We start from the raw sequence: 17,774 nt of genomic DNA on the forward strand, positions 1-17,774 counted from the left end.
TTTGCCAACTTTCCACGAATCTAAGATTTAAAAATCCAATGAGTCGAAGACGAAACGAAAAAACAAGTAATCTAAAACACCAACCACCGATAACGACAGAACCAAAACGAGTGACAATTATACTCTATGGTATTTGCATTTGAGGAAAGGCCATTTAAATTCGTTGAACATCGAAGAAACTTCATGAAGCTGCCCTTTTTAGGACCATTATATTTTTCACCAGAAATTTCCTACTATCAAACTATCATTATTTGTTTACAACCCTTTCATTTGATTCAATACATTAATTCTATTGTTATTTGAATATTCATGTTAAAAAGTTATTATTTTTTATTAAAGCAATTTTGGGGTTTATGTTAAGACATAAAGCATTCTTGAACTCAATTTGATACACACTACTAACGAGCAACAGACGGAGAGAAAATATGAGAATGCATGAATTGAAAATTTGGCGAAAAAGTATAGCCCAGTGGAAGGATTCGAACCTTCAGTCTTCTCCATTTCGGGGAGACGCTCTCTACCAACCACGCTACACTGGAACATGTGTAGAACACGCTCCAGAACGCCACAAAATATATCGGTAAACTATCTAATTTACTTTCTTCGATGATTATATTTTCATGTTGAATGCATTATAAGGCTCTTTTCATCGCGTTCTCATTGTAGTGGTAATTATAAAAAAAACAGTTTTTAATTCTATTGCGTCAACATAAGAAATACTTTCCGCGCTTAATAAGAATGACGTTATAGCTCTATAAGTTATAGTATCGATCACTGCCCGAGATGGTAGCCATTCGAGTACACTTCCACAACTATCACGAGTGGCAAACACTTATGTGGAAAATACGTCATTGAAATTATGCATACACGAAGCATTTCACGTGAACTCTTTCAGTTCAGTTGCTTCAATTTATTTCCGATGCTAAACAGGACATTCTGCTTTGACAGATAGTTTAACCGATTGTCAGTACACAAGACAATTGTGTAGTCCCAGGACCCTACTGAATACTATTTTTTGATGATTTTTATTTTTCCCTATTGAGTATTATTTTTTGATGGTTAGTGTCTTCACAATAGTTATTTGTAATAATATAAAGCAAATATCGATGCAAACAGTCATTAGGGAATCCATGTTTGGATTGAAATCTGGAAACTATCCTTTTTAACTGAATTTAAAAAAGATTGCAATTTACTGCCGTCTTCATATTAATTCAAATTGTTTAGCGAAAATTATATTTTCGGCTGTAGTTTTCTTGTTTATCATTTTCAAAAATCAAAGCCCTAGCACAAAATTTGGCTAACCCCTAAATGACCAAACCTGCATCGACCAGAAATAGTCGAAAACACGATTTCGTTCGGCACGTCAGAAAAGACATTGCACTCCGTTGCAAAACAAAAAGTGTTCTGTAAGTAGCAGAAACTTTACGTCTGCTTAGCGATTCAAATAGAACTGCCGAGTTCAGTACTAAGCAGTTCAATTTGAACTGCTCTGCACTGATGAGTCAAAGACGAAACGTAAAAATAATAAAAACGGTTATGTGCCCTAGCACAAAATTTGACTAACCCCTAAATGATCAAAAAATGAGACAATTATGGGGCTCATTTGAAACTATCATATAGCTGAAGATAGCATGTTTCTACGTTTTAGCATTTAAGAAGTTATATGATTTTTTAAATTTTTGTAAGGCAATTTAAACACCAATTTAAAAAATAACACCCTCTCTGATTCCTCTTATAACTTTGATGAAAAAAAACAATCATAACATTTTAATGGCAACTTATATTCTTCGGAAGACGATTTTCTCGTAAAACTGCTCACAAAGAGTTGGAACAAAAAAGTGAGAGACATCCTTCTTTTAATCCAAATAATTGATATAACTCATGATCCGTATTTTCAATCGTTGTTATACTTTATTTGATTTTAATCTGTCTCGTACTGCTGTCAGATGCTTATTGTATTGTATTTCTTAAAAAACTTGACCTAAGAATGAAATTATTATTTAAGTTTGTGAGTGTTAAGTATATTATGTTAGTTTGTAAGTGCATCTTGTATTTCATTATATTTAATTATTGTATCATTTGGATGTGATTGATTTATTGGAACAAAATATGAGGAGGTTTTATGCCTATTGGAGAAAGAGAGACTTAATAAGTGTATCAACTCTAGTGGGCTTTTTCCGGCTTCAAATGAATAAATAAAAATTAAATAAAACTAGATCAAATAAAGAACTAGAAAAGTTGCTTCTTCAGTAAAGTTGTTCAAAAAAACTACCTGTGAAGTTCAATAATTTTTAAACTCAATTAAGAAAATTGGATTCCAGATTTCAATCCGAACATGGACCACCCTGTGCATTTTATAACTATTAATCGGAAACGGAATCACCCAGAGCGGTACACTTCTTACCTGTAAGGTTGTTCGTGGTGAAAAATGTCCAAAGCAATTCTGTTACAGCTCGCTTGACCTGGTGCAATGATGTCTACCGCAATTTGTCATGGCATACTATACATTAGTTATTATAAACTCGTTTGCACCCACACATCCACCCTCTTCTCAAAAAAAATGAAATACTAGTTCTCTTAGCTTTACTTCTAATAAATCAAAATAAAAACAAATAAAATAATCTTATAGGTCGATATACGAGAACTTATGTCAGAGAAGGAATAACGTTTCAGTGTAATCATACAGTTTCACTCAAGTTTTCAGATTTTTCGCAATGCACAGATTTTTTTTTTAACCTTTGGCATCCCTGGGTGTATCGAGTGGTATATCGCTCGGATCCACGATGTAGAATTAACACTGCACACTTCGAAAAAATCCTGTGATTTTATATTTTATCAAATGCACATAAATGGAGCAATTTTACGTGCAAGAACATTCAATATTATACCTAAAATTCCATGACATGAAATTCATTGAAATAAAAAGAAGGTTATGATTGCGACCGCTGTGACTTGAACTGAGAATAATCGGATTACAAAGTACGTCCATTGATCGACTGAGCAACAGAAGAACACATCTGTATTCATACAGTCTAACCCGCTAGCCGAATGCACACTACAATCAAACTAGTAAAATTCATGCACTACAATCAAACTAGTAAAATATTAAGCCATTATTTGGAGGCCGCAGAACAAGCCCAAACCAAACGATTTCTTGGTCCATCGTCTAACAGAAGGCCTTCAAGCCCTTGGTGGGACAAAGAGTGCTCAGGTGCTAAACACGCGAAAAAAATGCTTTCAAAACGTTTTTAAAACGAGGATGAGGAACTCTTCAGAACTTTGAAAAATTCTTGTTTTAGAAACCATGTACAAGAACATACTTCGAGCCAAGAAATGCAGCTATTGGAGACATTTTGTCGAAGGTTTGTCAATACGACCAGTCGAATGAGGAATCGTTACGTAGGACATGAGAGTGAGGAATACTCGAACAGATGGATATTTGATTTTGCTTCTGTCCGCTCCTCTATAATTGTTACGTAAATGACATTGACAGCTAACCCCATGTACACTAAGACAACTGCAAAAACCATTGCAAGATACCTTAGATCACTTGTCCGTTTGGGCTGTTCATCTGGGTATCGAATTCTCTGCGGAAAAAACGGAGCTGGTCGTATTTTCAAGAAAGCATGATCCCGCGCAGCTTCAGCTTCATATGATGGGAAAAATTATCCAACAGGTTTTGACTTTAAAATACCTCGGAGTGTGGTTTGATTCCAAATGCACGTGGGGAGGACACATTAGGTATCTGATAACAAAATGCCAACAAAAAGTAAATTTTCTTCGAGAAAAAAAACAGGATTTTGGTGGGGTGCTCATCCGCAAGATCTAATAAAATTGTATCAAACAACGATACTTTCAGTGATGGAATATGGATGCGTTTGTTTTCGTTCCCCTGCAAACTCTCATATTATCAAACTTGAGCGAATTCAGTACCGTTGTTTGCGAATTACCTTAGGCTGGATGCATTCGACACATACAATGAGTCTTGAAGTTCTGGCGGGAGTTCTTCCATTGAAAGATCGTTTTTAGGAGCTTTCATCGCGACTGCTAATAGCATGTGAGGTACTGAATCCCTTAGTTATTAATAACTTCAAAAGGCTAGTTGAGTTTCAATCTAAAACAAGATTCATGACAGTATATTTTATCCATATGTTACAGGAAATCGACTTTTCAAGATATATTCCTATCCGTCACAGCCTCCTAAATGTCCCTGACTCAACTTAATTTTTCGACACATCCATGCAGCGTGGAATTCCGGAACACCTACGCTCGATGGAAATCCCAAAAATATTTTCAAGTAAGTTCAGTCCTATTGACTCTGAGAAAATGTTTTACACGGACGGATCGCGAATTGAAAAAGCGACAGGGTTTGGTATGTTCAACAATAATGTTTCGGCCTCATTTAGGCTTCAAGAACCTGCATCTGTTTATATAGCAGAGTTAGCAGCAGTTCATTATAGTTTGAGTGTAATCGTCACATTATCTCCAAACCATTATTTTCTTTTCACAGATAGTCTGAGTGCAATTGAAGCCATTCGCTCAAACGCTGCTGGCAAAAATGAATCATTTTTCTTGGGCAAAATAAAACAGTGTCTGAACGACATATTGAATAATAATTATCAAATCACTTTAGTTTTGGCTCCCGGTTCATTGTTCCATTCTAGGCAATGAAAGAGTTTGTCCAAACGTGGTGCTTTTGAGGGTGAAACTCATGAGAGACCAATTGCTTTCAACGAATTATATAGCGCGTCCCGCCAAAGAACACTTGCCAGCAAGCTTCTTGGGATATAGATTATCTGGGTCGGTGGATGCACTCAATTATTCCTAAAATATCGACAAAGGCATGGTTCAGGGGACTGAATGTGAGTAGGGACTTCATTCGTGTGATATCCAGACTCATGTCCAATCACTACACATCTCCTTCGAATTGGACTTTCCTAGACTAATCATTGTGCTTATGGCGAAGGTTATCGCGATATTGATCATGTCGTTTGGACATGCGTGGAGTATCGTAATGTCAGATCTCAACTAATAAATTTCTTGCGTACCCAAGGTAGACTATCCAATGTCCCAGTAATAGTAAATCGCTTGATAAAAACATACTAATATGATATTCGAAATGTATTACGTTTAAAGTACTATGTATTGTGGATGCCACGGCGAAGAAAAACTTAAGCATATTGCCTATTAAATAAACGTACTTATGGAAAAAAAAATTAAGCCATTACAAATGAAATTTCCCAGGTCTTTATGAGTACACCTGTAAAATACAATTTTTTTTTGTGTGGTGCATGATGGCGAAGCGAAACTCCTACATTATTTGTTTGTACATTTTGTAAATCATTGTCAACATGTTTTCGAGTTCGATTTCACTACCTGAAGCATAACATGCTCAAATTGCACGGCGTTACTGAAATCGTTGACTCCTCGTCAGTCTGATCAACAGATGCGTCAAATGTCGTCTGATTCTCTGCATTGCTCGTACCGCTGACCCATCGGACATATTTTCCGTTATTCTCCATATATCTTGCTTTTAACACTTTTTTTGTGGTCTGGAATTGCACGCAAAAATATGCGCGTAAGATTACTTACGAAGCAAATGTGCGCGATCTCAAAATCCGCTTTGCAATGCACGATTATTCAAATCCGCTTTTTTTTATTTGCACGGCCACGTTGTCTGCTTCCTTTTGTGCGCGACGTTTCCGGTCCGCTTATTTAAATTTAAATATTTGCGCGACCTTCCTGGTCCGCTCTGTGATGCGCGATTTCGAGAATCCGCCATTTTTATTAAAATTGCGCGACCTTCCTGGTCCGCTTATAATGCGCGACCATAGTGATCCGCTTTTTCATTCATTTCATTTTCTCTTCGGCCATTTTCGTTTCAAAATTGAACGAGAAAATCTGCGTACCAGATAGTACGATTGTAGCCGAATATTGGTATATATTTTGAGTTGCCCAATCGGACATATTTTCCGTCGTTTGCAATATTACTTTAGTTTAACGCCTTTTTGTGGTCTGGAATTATACACAAAAATATATGCGTGAGATAACTTATAACTGAAATGTACGCGATCTAACGATCCGCTTTACGATGCGCGATTATTGAAAATCCGCTCATTAATTTTCTTTTTTTTTTTCATTTGCACGGCCACGTTGCCTGCTTCCTTTATGCGCGACGTTTTCGGTTCGCTCGTTTATATTTAAATATTTGCGCGACCTTCCAGATCCGCTATGTGATGCGCGATTTTATGAATCCGCCTTTTTCAATTAAAAAAAAATCGTCAACATTTTTTTAAATGTATTTTAATGCGCGACCTTCTTGGTCCGCTTTGATGCGCGACCTTCCTGGTCCGCTTTGATGCGCGACCTTCCTGGTCCGCTTTGATGCGCGACCTTCTTAGTCCGCTTTGATGCGCGACCTTCTTGGTCCGCTTATGATGCGCGACCTTCCTGGTCCGCTTATGATGCGCGACCATAATGATCCGCTTGTTCCAGTTATTTTCAACGTTACGTAGTCTCCACCGACCCTTCTTTTTTTTTTCATTTGAAAATGAAAATCTTTGTGCCAAATATTTGAATAATTTTCTGTTGCTTTAGGTGATTCCGTTTCCGTTTTGAATAACTATGCTATTTGAATTGCAACTCCTGGCAGGATCGCCATTGTGCATTTTATAACTATTAATCGGAAACGGAATCACCCAGAGCGGTACACTTCTTACCTGTAAGGTTGTTCGTGGTGGAATGTCCAAAGCAATTCTGTTACAGCTCGCTTGACCTGGTGCAATGATGTCTACCGCAATTTGTCATGGCATACTATACATTAGTTATTATAAACTCGTTTGCACCCACACACACCCTAATGACCTTCTACATAAAAAAATGCGTAAGATGATTGAAAATAACTTTTTGTAAAGGTACGTACTGCAAAAAAATTCATATTTAATAGCGATAATACTTTTGTCTCGTTAATTTCCTGTTTCAGACCAATGTGCCACTGGAGTCTTTTTCTATGCGGAAGATAAGTGTTACATAACTTCGAAAATTCGAAAAAAAAAACATAAAACGTTTAAAAATTCATGAAACGTCGAGATTTGGTGTTATTTCGAAAAATGATTTCTTGGTAAAATTCGACTCTCAGGGAATTTGAAATTTCTAAAAACAATCGATTCTCAAAAAAAAAATTGACCCAAAAAATTCCGAAAACGATTATTTTTAATTAAAGTTTTCTGGGAAATTCACAAAACGTCGAGATTTGGTGTGATCTCGAAAAGAAATTTGAAAAAAAATCGATCGAAATCTTTATGGGTTACTCGGGCCGAGGGTGGGGGTTACAAAGCTCCAAACTTTTCATACCGGACGAACTAGGCTATGGTGCCCAATTGAACACTAGTAACGAACAAAAACAAATAGTTTTTTAAATACAAGTTAGTTCCAGAGAGTCGACTCAAGAAATTTCGGAATCGATTTTTTATAGCAGATGTTTTAGAATACGTCAATATCGTCAACAAAAAACAATCGATTCCTAAAATTAAATCTAAGAGAGTCGACACAAAAAATTCAAAAAAACCAAAATGGGAATTTTATAAGCCCCAAAGAGTCGACTTGAAAAAATCCAAAACCAAATTGAAAATTTTTAAACCCCAGAGAGTCGACTTAAAACATCCGTAAATGAAATTTTTGTTTAAGTCTATTAGAAATTAATAGAACGTCGAGATTCGGTGTAATCCCGAACAAAATATTTTTTTTTTTTGGAAAAAAATCAATTTTTATACTTTTACAAATTAGTTCAAATGAGTCTTCTTCAAAACTTCCAATTACGCAATATAAATAATTTTTTATGTCAAATCTCTTAGAAATGCATTTAACGGCAAGATGTGATTTTGACTCTAAGAAAGGATTTGTTTTGAAAAAAATCTATTCCTAAAAATAATCTAAGAGAGTCGACTCAAAATATTCCGAAATCGAAATGGAAATTTCTGAAGTCCCAGAGAAACAACTCAAAAATATTCGAGATCAACAATTTTGTCTTGATACCAGATTTTAAGAAATGCATTCTTGGTGGTACCTAGAAAAAAAAAAATTTTTTTCTCGAAAATATCGACTTTGAAACTTTTACAAATTAGTCCCAGAGAGTGGACTCAAAAAATTCCAAAATCGAATCATTTTTATGTCAGATCATTTAGAAATGCATGAAACGTCAAGATCTGATTCCGAAATTGATTTTTTTCGATACCAGATCTCATAGAAATGCATAAAATGTCAAGATTATGGTGTTTTTTTTTAATTTTCATGCACATGAGTTACTGCACAGATTCAAGAAAAGAACGAATTATTCAGCTCAGTTTTAAGATTTTTTGTTCTCTCTGTCACGTTTAGCTCTGTGAGAACTTGTATGCATGCACCTTCCGGAGGGGCTCCAGTAGCTTATGCTTATGGCAGTTGAAAACAAATTGTTGTCTCAGTTGCAACGTCAAAACGGTTTTATTGATGAAGTTATTGACAGATTTGCTCGTTGTGCAGAGCGCCAAATGCTTTTATTGTGTCGATGATATGACATAAGTTTAATAAAAAAAATCCCATTCGAAAATATATCAATATTTCATTGTATTGAAAAACACTAGCGAACATTCATTTCTCAATCGTTATCTTTCGTTTACAACGAACTGTTACAACTGATTTCATACCAAAATAAGCAGTGCACAGCCGATAAATGTCGTCACGAGACGCCGCTGGTTATTTCGAAAAAATTTTTTTTATCGACTCTGGGGCTTTTGAGATTTTTTTACGTCAGATCTCTTAGAAACGCATAAAACGTCGAGATCAGATGTTAAATCCAGAAACGATTTTTTTTTTAAATCTCACAAGTAAAAGAGAGTCCCAAATAGCCGACTCAAAAAATTCTGAGATCGAAATTTTTTTTTTGATATCATATGTTTTAGAAGTACATAAAACGTTGAGAGATTTGGGACTAATTTGTGTAAGTTTCAAATCAGAGAATTGGGACTAATTTGTGTAAGTTTCAAAACCATTTTTTTAAAATCGGTTTTGAAACATACACAAATTAGTCCCAGAGAATCGACTCAAAACATTCCAAAAAATATATTTTATTGCTCAACTATTGAAAAACAAAACAAAAAAATAAACTAACAAGTCCGATTAGTAAAGTTCAATATATCGATGCGCCATCACAAAATTGGTTAGTTTCCTGGACAAAAGTTAACCTTCGATTCAAAAGCCATGCAAACGCATTGGTCTTGCATCATTTTTCTGTTTGACCGTTTCATCAAACGACGAAGCAAATTAAATTTAAAACGGAGCTTTTCACTGTATTTCAAATCAACACATCCACCTAATGCTAACGCGTTTCTTTTTCCACATACAATTTGGAAAACACTGCCCGTGTCCAAAAATTCAATCATTCGCGACTTTCTACGTATCCGCCAGTTGCGAACGAAACTTCAGTGGCCGAAAAGCGTGAAACCCTCCCCCTGCGTTCGGATTCCGTTCCATGATCATCAAAAACATTAATGCGAACAACAGAGCGACTCCGTTTAGAGTGACGTAACCGAAATTATAACATAATCATAAGACACTAGTCACACTGAGAGCTCGCGGAGATTTCTATTGCTTCCATAAGCAATCGACTTACCTTTTTATTGGTCCGTAGTAGGCTGTGCCACTCGACCTTGCTTGCGAGAACGGGTCTGGCTTGTGTTGATACACTCGAACGAAAAAATTTCCAAAACTTTCACTGGTTAACTTCGGACTGGCAAATGTAGAAACAAACACCGTCAACTTTTCGTCCTGGACTGAATAAGTCACCGATATTTGAACTAGGTCCACTTCCGTTAAACGATCACGTCACTGTGAGAACACTGCGGCAATGCTGTTTATTTCCTTGACCGTCGCATATCCTGCTTCGCCGAAACTAACAACTGTCCAACTTATTTTTTTCCCTAGTAGAAAATTTGGCTGACAAAACACTCCCAAACAAAGTAATCCCGTCGAACCACTTCACGCACTCGAATATTAGTTTTTTTGCTTCTGTCTCTAGTATCAAATCTAGAACTTTTTCCTCGGGCACTAAAATCTATAATGAAACCACGCGCCGGGTAGTCTCTTCCCCTGAAGTGCACTACTTAGGCTCAGCCGAAAGATAAACGAGAAGTGAGTTTGGGGCGGCTGTCGCATTGAAGTTTTATATCGCCTCTCCGACTGACTCTCTAGTCGCGCGACACGATTGCGTTGCTGCTGGCAGAATGTTGCGCAAACGAAACCAGACGATGTCACAGTGCCACAATGACGCACGACACCGTTGATCGAAGTAGCCTGTTTGCGGGCGACAAAAGTGCTGCGGGTCGGTTCGGTTCGACGATGCAATTGTGCATGTTGTTTACAAATATTTTATGACCCGGTGGTGGCAGGGCAGTGCCATTGAACGCGTGTTATGATTTACAGAACAAATACCTTTCGGAATAATTGGAGCAGATGATCGTGTTACCTTGCAGCGCTGTCAGTGTTTCAATAATTGAATACTATTTATTCCACTCCTCATTATGACCTATACATACTTTTTGACCGGGCTTCTACGGGTAATTTTTTCAACATGACACTAAAATGGATGTAATTTATGTCTGAGAAACATAGCAACAAATTATTGTGCGATTCCACACAAAAAAAAATAACGCTGGGAGTCCAAATCCCTATCCAAATAAATAAATTTATTATTCATCTCGAATTCTAACCGGTTACTATGTAGTTTTGCTTGTATTCTCGGGATGATTTTGTCGGCGCCGGTGCTTGAACGAGTCCGATCAGGACCAAGAGAATTCTGGAAGATGTGAAAATTTTTCCAAATTTTGATCACCACCTTTTTTGTTGTCATCCCAGTCGAATTCGTATTCAAATTATTCATGCTTATCACTAACAGGTTAACGTTTGCCCCAGCAGCGTGGCGCGGAACCAGTTTTACATTTGCTAATTTTTCATATTTTTGGATCCGTAGCCCAAGTTAGATTGCGCTTTTGAGGGTAGCATATTGAGAATTCGGAGAATCATGCCAGTAAAAAAGCAGTAACCGGTTGGGATGGATCCTGATCAGTAACTTTGTCATCTGCACGAGCCTCGCCCAGCTGTAGCGGATCGAGAAGACACTGCCAGGCTTTAGAGTTTGCGAAAATTATGCCTTAAGCCGGAACCCGACCCAAACTCGATCAAAAATAAAAATCTTCACTTCGAGCCCAACCCGGATTCGTTTAGAAATAAAAATCTTTGTCCGTAACCTGAATCCGAATACAGTTATTTGCTTGAGTCCAAATCCGTCGGATTTGGGATCTAGTCGGGTTGTGTTTATTTTCTTCGAACAGGTTCGCGAACAGTCTCTGATTTGGCAAGCAATTGACAGGTGCGAACAAAACTTAAGTTTTCGTTAGAAATGATTTACTCAAGGAAGGTTACCCGTAAAAACAACGCATTCTACAATTCATCAAAGTAAACAAGTCCCCGTAAAACGCTGGTGGAATTTGGCTAGCTGCCACTACATTCGAGAGTTAGTTCCGTGGTACCCCGACAAAATGGGGGGGGGGGGGGGGGGTGTATTATATTAAAAAGGACCTCAACCTACCAAATTGTCCTCAATTTCGTTCGATCGAGAAATATTGGACGATTGTAAAGCGAATTCAGGTTGAAGAGATGATGGCAAACAGACTGTCCAAATACGTAAAATTGTTCACGAAAAGTCCGTAGTTTACTCAATACCAAAACAGAATTCGAAACATAATAAATATTATATTTATTAGATAGCAGGTCAGAGAATCGAAATTTGACTTAATTTTACCTGCACATACTTGCGCAGATATTAAAAACAATCAACTGAGCGAATAAAAACCGATCCTATTGAACGATATTGTGTTCGTTATATAAATTCTTCAACGAAAAACCAGTTTGACATTTTATCGGTTCTTCAAAGTTTTTAAACCAAGTTTTCCAACGAATTGTTTCCGATATGAGCTTCCATTGAAAATTATCAAATCTATAGTAAAATAATTAAATTAACACATTCAACCAACTAATTGAAGTGGATATTAATACTCAGATCAGTGTGAAGAAAGCGATTGAACTTTTTCCTAGTCACGTCATTCCGGTTATGTTTTTGATATTATCCATTCGGTTTTTTTTCAATGAAAAAAATCTTATTCCCAAATTTGTCCATTCACAATTATTTTGCCCAGCTTACCTGAAAGATAGAGTGTGGATTTCTGGTAAATCCGAGGAGGTTGCAACAAAATCGAATAACAAAAAATTATATTTGAAAAAAAAGTTCCTCGAAAACGGATTTCATTTTAATTTCAATGTTCGGGAAAATATTGAAAACCGGTTATTTTGGCCTGATTTGGCTCCAGTTCACTAAACATACTGCGTAAAGGAGAGATAGGAATCAAATGCAGAGGATTTTTTTCCAGAAGTTCATATGAGTCCACTGACTTAAGGAATCCAGCATTTGGGACTTAAGACTAAAGTCTGGGAATTGAAAACAATAAACGTAAGACTGAAGACAAGAAATGTCAGACTTGATATCTGAGATTTGAGACATAAAACTTGAGGCAGAATGTTCGAGACCAGAGTTTTGGCACTTGAGACATTGGTACCTACGACGTACCTGGTGACTGTAGACTTGAAACTAAAGACACGGAATTTGAGAATCGGGATTTGAAACTTACAAGGATAAAAATCCATTGCTGGTGCCATGACTAAAAATCATGGAATCATGACATATCTTCTCATGAAATTATGCCTCAAATCTCATGAAAATTTTCATGATATTAATCATTTTAATCATTGGATTTTCATTCGAAGACATTTTTCATGATTTCATAGTTTTTAATTATGGCACCGGGAATGAATGTTTATCCGTGTAGGACGCGAGACTGATGAATTGAGTCTTCAAACTAATAACTGAAGGTTTGACCTTTGATAGTGAAGCGCTTAAATTAAAGACTAGAGTCCAATAAAATTGAGAGCAGAGATAGAAAATTTAATATCAGAGAATTGAGGCTTCGAATTGAAAACTTGAGACTTAATATTTAAGATCTGAGATTGGATACTCGGAATTTGGAATTCGGTATGTGTAAAATTTATACACAGGATTTGAAACTTGAATTCTCAGACTTATAGCTGTAGATTTAAGAGTTGTGACTGATGATTTAAGATCTGAGATTTTGTTATATTTGTAACTTGGGACTTGGGATCAGTGACCCGGGACTTGAGGCTTAGGACTTGAGACTTGACACTTAAAACTGAAAACTCGAAATTTGATACCTGAAGCTGATAAATGTTATTTGAAACTTGGAATTCAATACTTCAAACTTGGTATCAAAGACTAGGATTTTAACCCTTGAGATTGAGGGCTTGAGATCGGAGATTTGCAGAATGGAACATAAAATTTGAAACTTTAAACTTAAAGCTCTGTCAAGTCTTACGTTCTAATTAAGACTTGACACCAGAGTTTTGAGAATCGAGGCTTGACTAGAAATTTGATATGTGCAATTCGAGACAGAAGATTTGAGGCTAGACAATTGAGGCTGAAGAAATGTTTATCTGCAATTTAAGGCTAGAAGCTCAGGACTTGAATCTATAGATTCGAAATTCGTGACTTAAGGCTAGAGACTAGAGAGGTATTGGCAACTTGGGATTTGATATTCGGTGTTTGAAACTTATAGTTTGTGATTAGCATTTCAAAACATGAAGCTTAACGGTTAAAGCCGGGGTAAAATAAATGCTATAAAAAATAATGAAGCTTAACAATTGACACTGAAGACTCGGAATTGGACTCCTAAGAGTACTTCATGGTTTTTAGGTTCAAAATTTGAATCTAGAAACTGGATATTTAGAACTTTGGATTTAAAACTTGGTACTTAGGACTTGGAATTTGAGGATTTGGGACTGATGACTTGAGATAAGGACTCGAGACATGAATTTTTACACATGATATTTCAAGCTTAGGACTTGATATTTGTGACTCGGGATTCGACACTTATAACTCGAGGACTTCACTTGAGGCTTGATACTTGAGACAGAATACTCGAAAAATGAAACAGGAGATTAAGGATTTGAGATTTGATGTCTGAGACTTTGAGATTTAAGACTTGGAATTTAAAATTTGAAACTTGGGATTTAAGACTTATGATTTGAGGCTAGAAGTTGAAAATTTGAGACTGGAGATTCGAAACTTGGACATGAGACACGAAATTTTAAACTTAAGACATGATACTTTAAATTGAAGGTTCGCGAATTGAGGCTTGACACTTGAAACTGAAGACTTGATGACTTAATTTAAGACTAAAGACTTGAGACTAGAGATTTGATACTTGAGGCTTGATATATCTGATATCTGCGATTTAAAATTTTAAATTCGGTCCTGACCTGATACTTAAGACTTAATATTCGGAATGTGAATGTTGGGATTTTGAACTTATGATCTTAGACTTGAGATATGAGACCTGGAGACTGGGGATTTGAGACTCGGCATCGGAGACATGAAACTAAAGACTTGCGAACTGAAGTTTGATAGTTGAGATTAAAGACTTTGAATTAGACTTTAGATAATGAAATTTTAAACGTAATACTTGAGACCTTGCGAATTAAGACTTGACACTTGAAACTGAAGACTTGATATTGGAGACTTGACATTTGATGATTAACGATTTGAGACACATTACTTTACTTTACACTAGATACTTGAGTCGTGAAACTCGTGATTGAAGAGTTGAGACTGGAGACTTGACACATGAAATTCGGGATTTTAGACCTTTTTTAGTCCTGATACTTTAGATTTGATATTAGAAACTTGAAACTTGGTATTTTAGATTCGAGATTTTAAACTTGAGAAATGAGACTTGTAAACATGGGACTTGACACTCGGAAACGCAAATATGAAACTAAAGACTTGCGAATTGAAGCTTGATGCTTGACAAGAGACTAACGACTTGAAATCTGAGATTTGAGACTTTACAAAACATCATAGCTGCCGAATAGTTCAAAAATATGTTTAATTAATTTTGAAACTCTCACTTTGCAGCAGATCAAGTCAACTGGGGTCATCGAATGACAAAAGTTTAGTTGACACGTGCTGTCTGCGAGCTGGACACAACAAGGATGAGTCAGCAAAAATCATGATGGTGGTCATTCAATGGAAGTTCGTCCATATTTCACGTAATCATTTTTTATCTTATTTTTTATCTAAACTAATCTCCATCATGGAGAGTTTTTTCGACTTCAGCAAAGGGAACCGTCTCAAAAAATAAAACATTTGAAATGTTTTTGATTTTGAAATGACTAAATATTAAACAATAACAATTTGACAATTCCAAAATTCTGGTAACTGTGAGCATTGGTTGAGTTTTGAATGTAACAAGTTTCTGCGATTGAGTTCTAGGTCTGAATTAGTTTTGTTATAAATACTGTCTTTTACAGCAAATATAAAAAAATCTTCGAAAAAGCACGATAAAACACAAGAAATAAAAAGTCAATATTCTGTTTTTGATCCGACAATGAGGAATCGGTTCCACATCCCAGTATGAAGTCTAGCAAGCTTGGTCTGGTTCTGATCAGTCTAACATAAATTTCTTCCAACTAGCCACGAGTCTGCGTGGTTTATGAAAGACCCCTGGCAGCAGGTATTTGGAAGCAACATCAAAAAAAAAATATTTCGAAACTGTCGAGAAACCAGTTTTTGCAGCCCACCTGGATAAAATTTGGTTGATCCAATCGTTGCTTCTTCTAATGTTACTTCTTTCGCCTTACACTTTCGCATTGTAAAAAGCAATATATTCTGTCCGATTTTTCCATCCCCGCGCGCACGTTTCGGAATCAGACGATCCGAAGTTGAAATTTTGATACGATTGCAAAAGTTGCCAGAATTATGATTTGGAACGTTAAATGCCACAATGCTGTGAACTAGCCGATGGAGCGAAATGGGTAAAGCAAAAGGTCTTTCATTTAACCTTCACCTGAGCCCAAAACAATAGGAATCAGAAAGCTCTAACCCCTAGAGGCGAATAATCATAAAGTCCAAACGAGAAACATTCATCCACTGGATGGAATAATTCCTTTGAATTGAATTGAAACTAAACCAAAAAAAAAAAGCAAAACTCAAGTAACTGGAAAAAAATGTGCCGTTCGAAGCAATCCATGAATGATTTTTTGCACCCCCAGGAAAAGCTTTCGGCAACCAACCAACCAACGCAACATCGTCCGAGACATATATGCAACGTGACATTCGAAAACAGTATCACGCAACAGTATTGAAATCAAATGCTACGTAGGCAACAAACATAAACAAAGGTCAGCTCTTGGCCTAATGGGACAGTGCGGATTATCCGACGTTCAATAGAACTGATCGACGGTAGAAATAAGAGAGCAACAGTTCATCGTAAGCCGCGCAAGTAGCCGAAGATTTTTGTTATTATTGGAAGTACAACTTCGTTTTCCTCGATATGAATTGATATAAAACATCACACAATTAGTGGAACAACGTGACGGAAGCAGTTTCAACGCTTCACTAACGATGAATTTTACGTAGGAGACTCTGTAATGTAAAACAAAAAATGCGCTTTCTTTTTTATCGTGAATGTATGTTTAAAAATAACAATTATAACTAATCACCTTGAAAATAATGCCTTTTTTATTGTAAAGTCGGTAGGGTAACAGAGGTATTTTGGCCCACTTTAGGATTGATTTTATTTTGGCCCACTTTGTACAAATATCCACCAAATGTTGTGATATCTTTGAAAAACCCTTCCGCAATAGGTAATTTAATATGATAGGCATCAAATTGATGCAACATGGGTTACTTAACATGGATAAAATCCGATATCACATTCAGTAAAAACCATTCAAGCGAAGAGGTTGTGTTTCGATTGTACTGGCTCGTGAGTTAACGGCTGCTACCGAGACAATTCTAAGCTTCAGGTAGTTAAACTGCCCATAGCAAACGCAATATTCGGGGCGTTTCCCGACTGGAAAGCTAGCAACGAAGGCCATCCCGTTCATACGCACAGAGGTGTAGAGACACAGAGGTGCGAGAGCATAGAAGTGACGAGTCACAGAGGTGCCATCGCATAAAGGTGCGAAGACGAAGGGGTGCAAAGGCACAGAGGTGCTAAAGCAACCCAGTGCTGATCTACCAGGTACCAGAATTTGTACGCTGCGTAGGATCAAAAGAGACGGCATATATCGCGAGGTGCTACACTGCAAGCATCGCATTTGATCGCCACCAAGAGCAAAAGCACTGTACCTGGGGTCAGGTACAGCAAGTGCAGTGGTGTTCACAACGACGGCAGAGCAACTGAGATAGCAGTAAACGACAGAAGACTGCCAATTGGAAACAGCAAAAGACTGCCAATTGGAAATCGTTGGAAGAGCTTCACGTCGTTCTTCACGATAAAGGAACAGAGACATCAGCTACAAGGTAGATTTAATTTAATTTATTTTTTTATTTCTTATATCTGAAATTTTACTAAACATAAGTTTTTATTTTGGTATTATTAATTTACAAAAAAAATTTAATGTAATGGATGATCTCATGGAAGATCATCCGAATCCGATTCCGGATACTAGTAAAAGTTTAAATACTCCGAGGGCTAAACATTATCCACAGGGTACCACTGGGCCATGGATAGTCTATCTTCGAAAAAAAGAAAAGATTTTAAACTTGATGCAAATTACAAAGGATTTGACATCACATTTCTCTGAAGTTAAAGAAATCTGTAAGGTTA

The 17,774-nt window shown here is 36.7% G+C and overlaps 1 protein-coding gene across 1 annotated transcript in view; it reads right to left on the reverse strand.

Annotated features, from left to right (window-relative positions):
- Nucleotides 1–10,156, reverse strand: part of LOC131430978 (elongation of very long chain fatty acids protein 7-like) — a 58,391-nt gene extending 48,235 nt beyond the window's left edge. Inside the window, exon 1 of the mRNA XM_058596318.1 lies at nt 9,650–10,156. The gene's annotated coding sequence lies outside the window, so the exon portion shown is untranslated. The remainder of the gene's footprint in view (nt 1–9,649) is intronic.
- Nucleotides 10,157–17,774: the final 7,618 nt, after the last annotated feature.

This window comes from Malaya genurostris, chromosome 1 (assembly GCF_030247185.1).
Source record: "Malaya genurostris strain Urasoe2022 chromosome 1, Malgen_1.1, whole genome shotgun sequence".
In the NCBI taxonomy this organism is placed as follows: domain Eukaryota; kingdom Metazoa; phylum Arthropoda; class Insecta; order Diptera; family Culicidae; genus Malaya; species Malaya genurostris.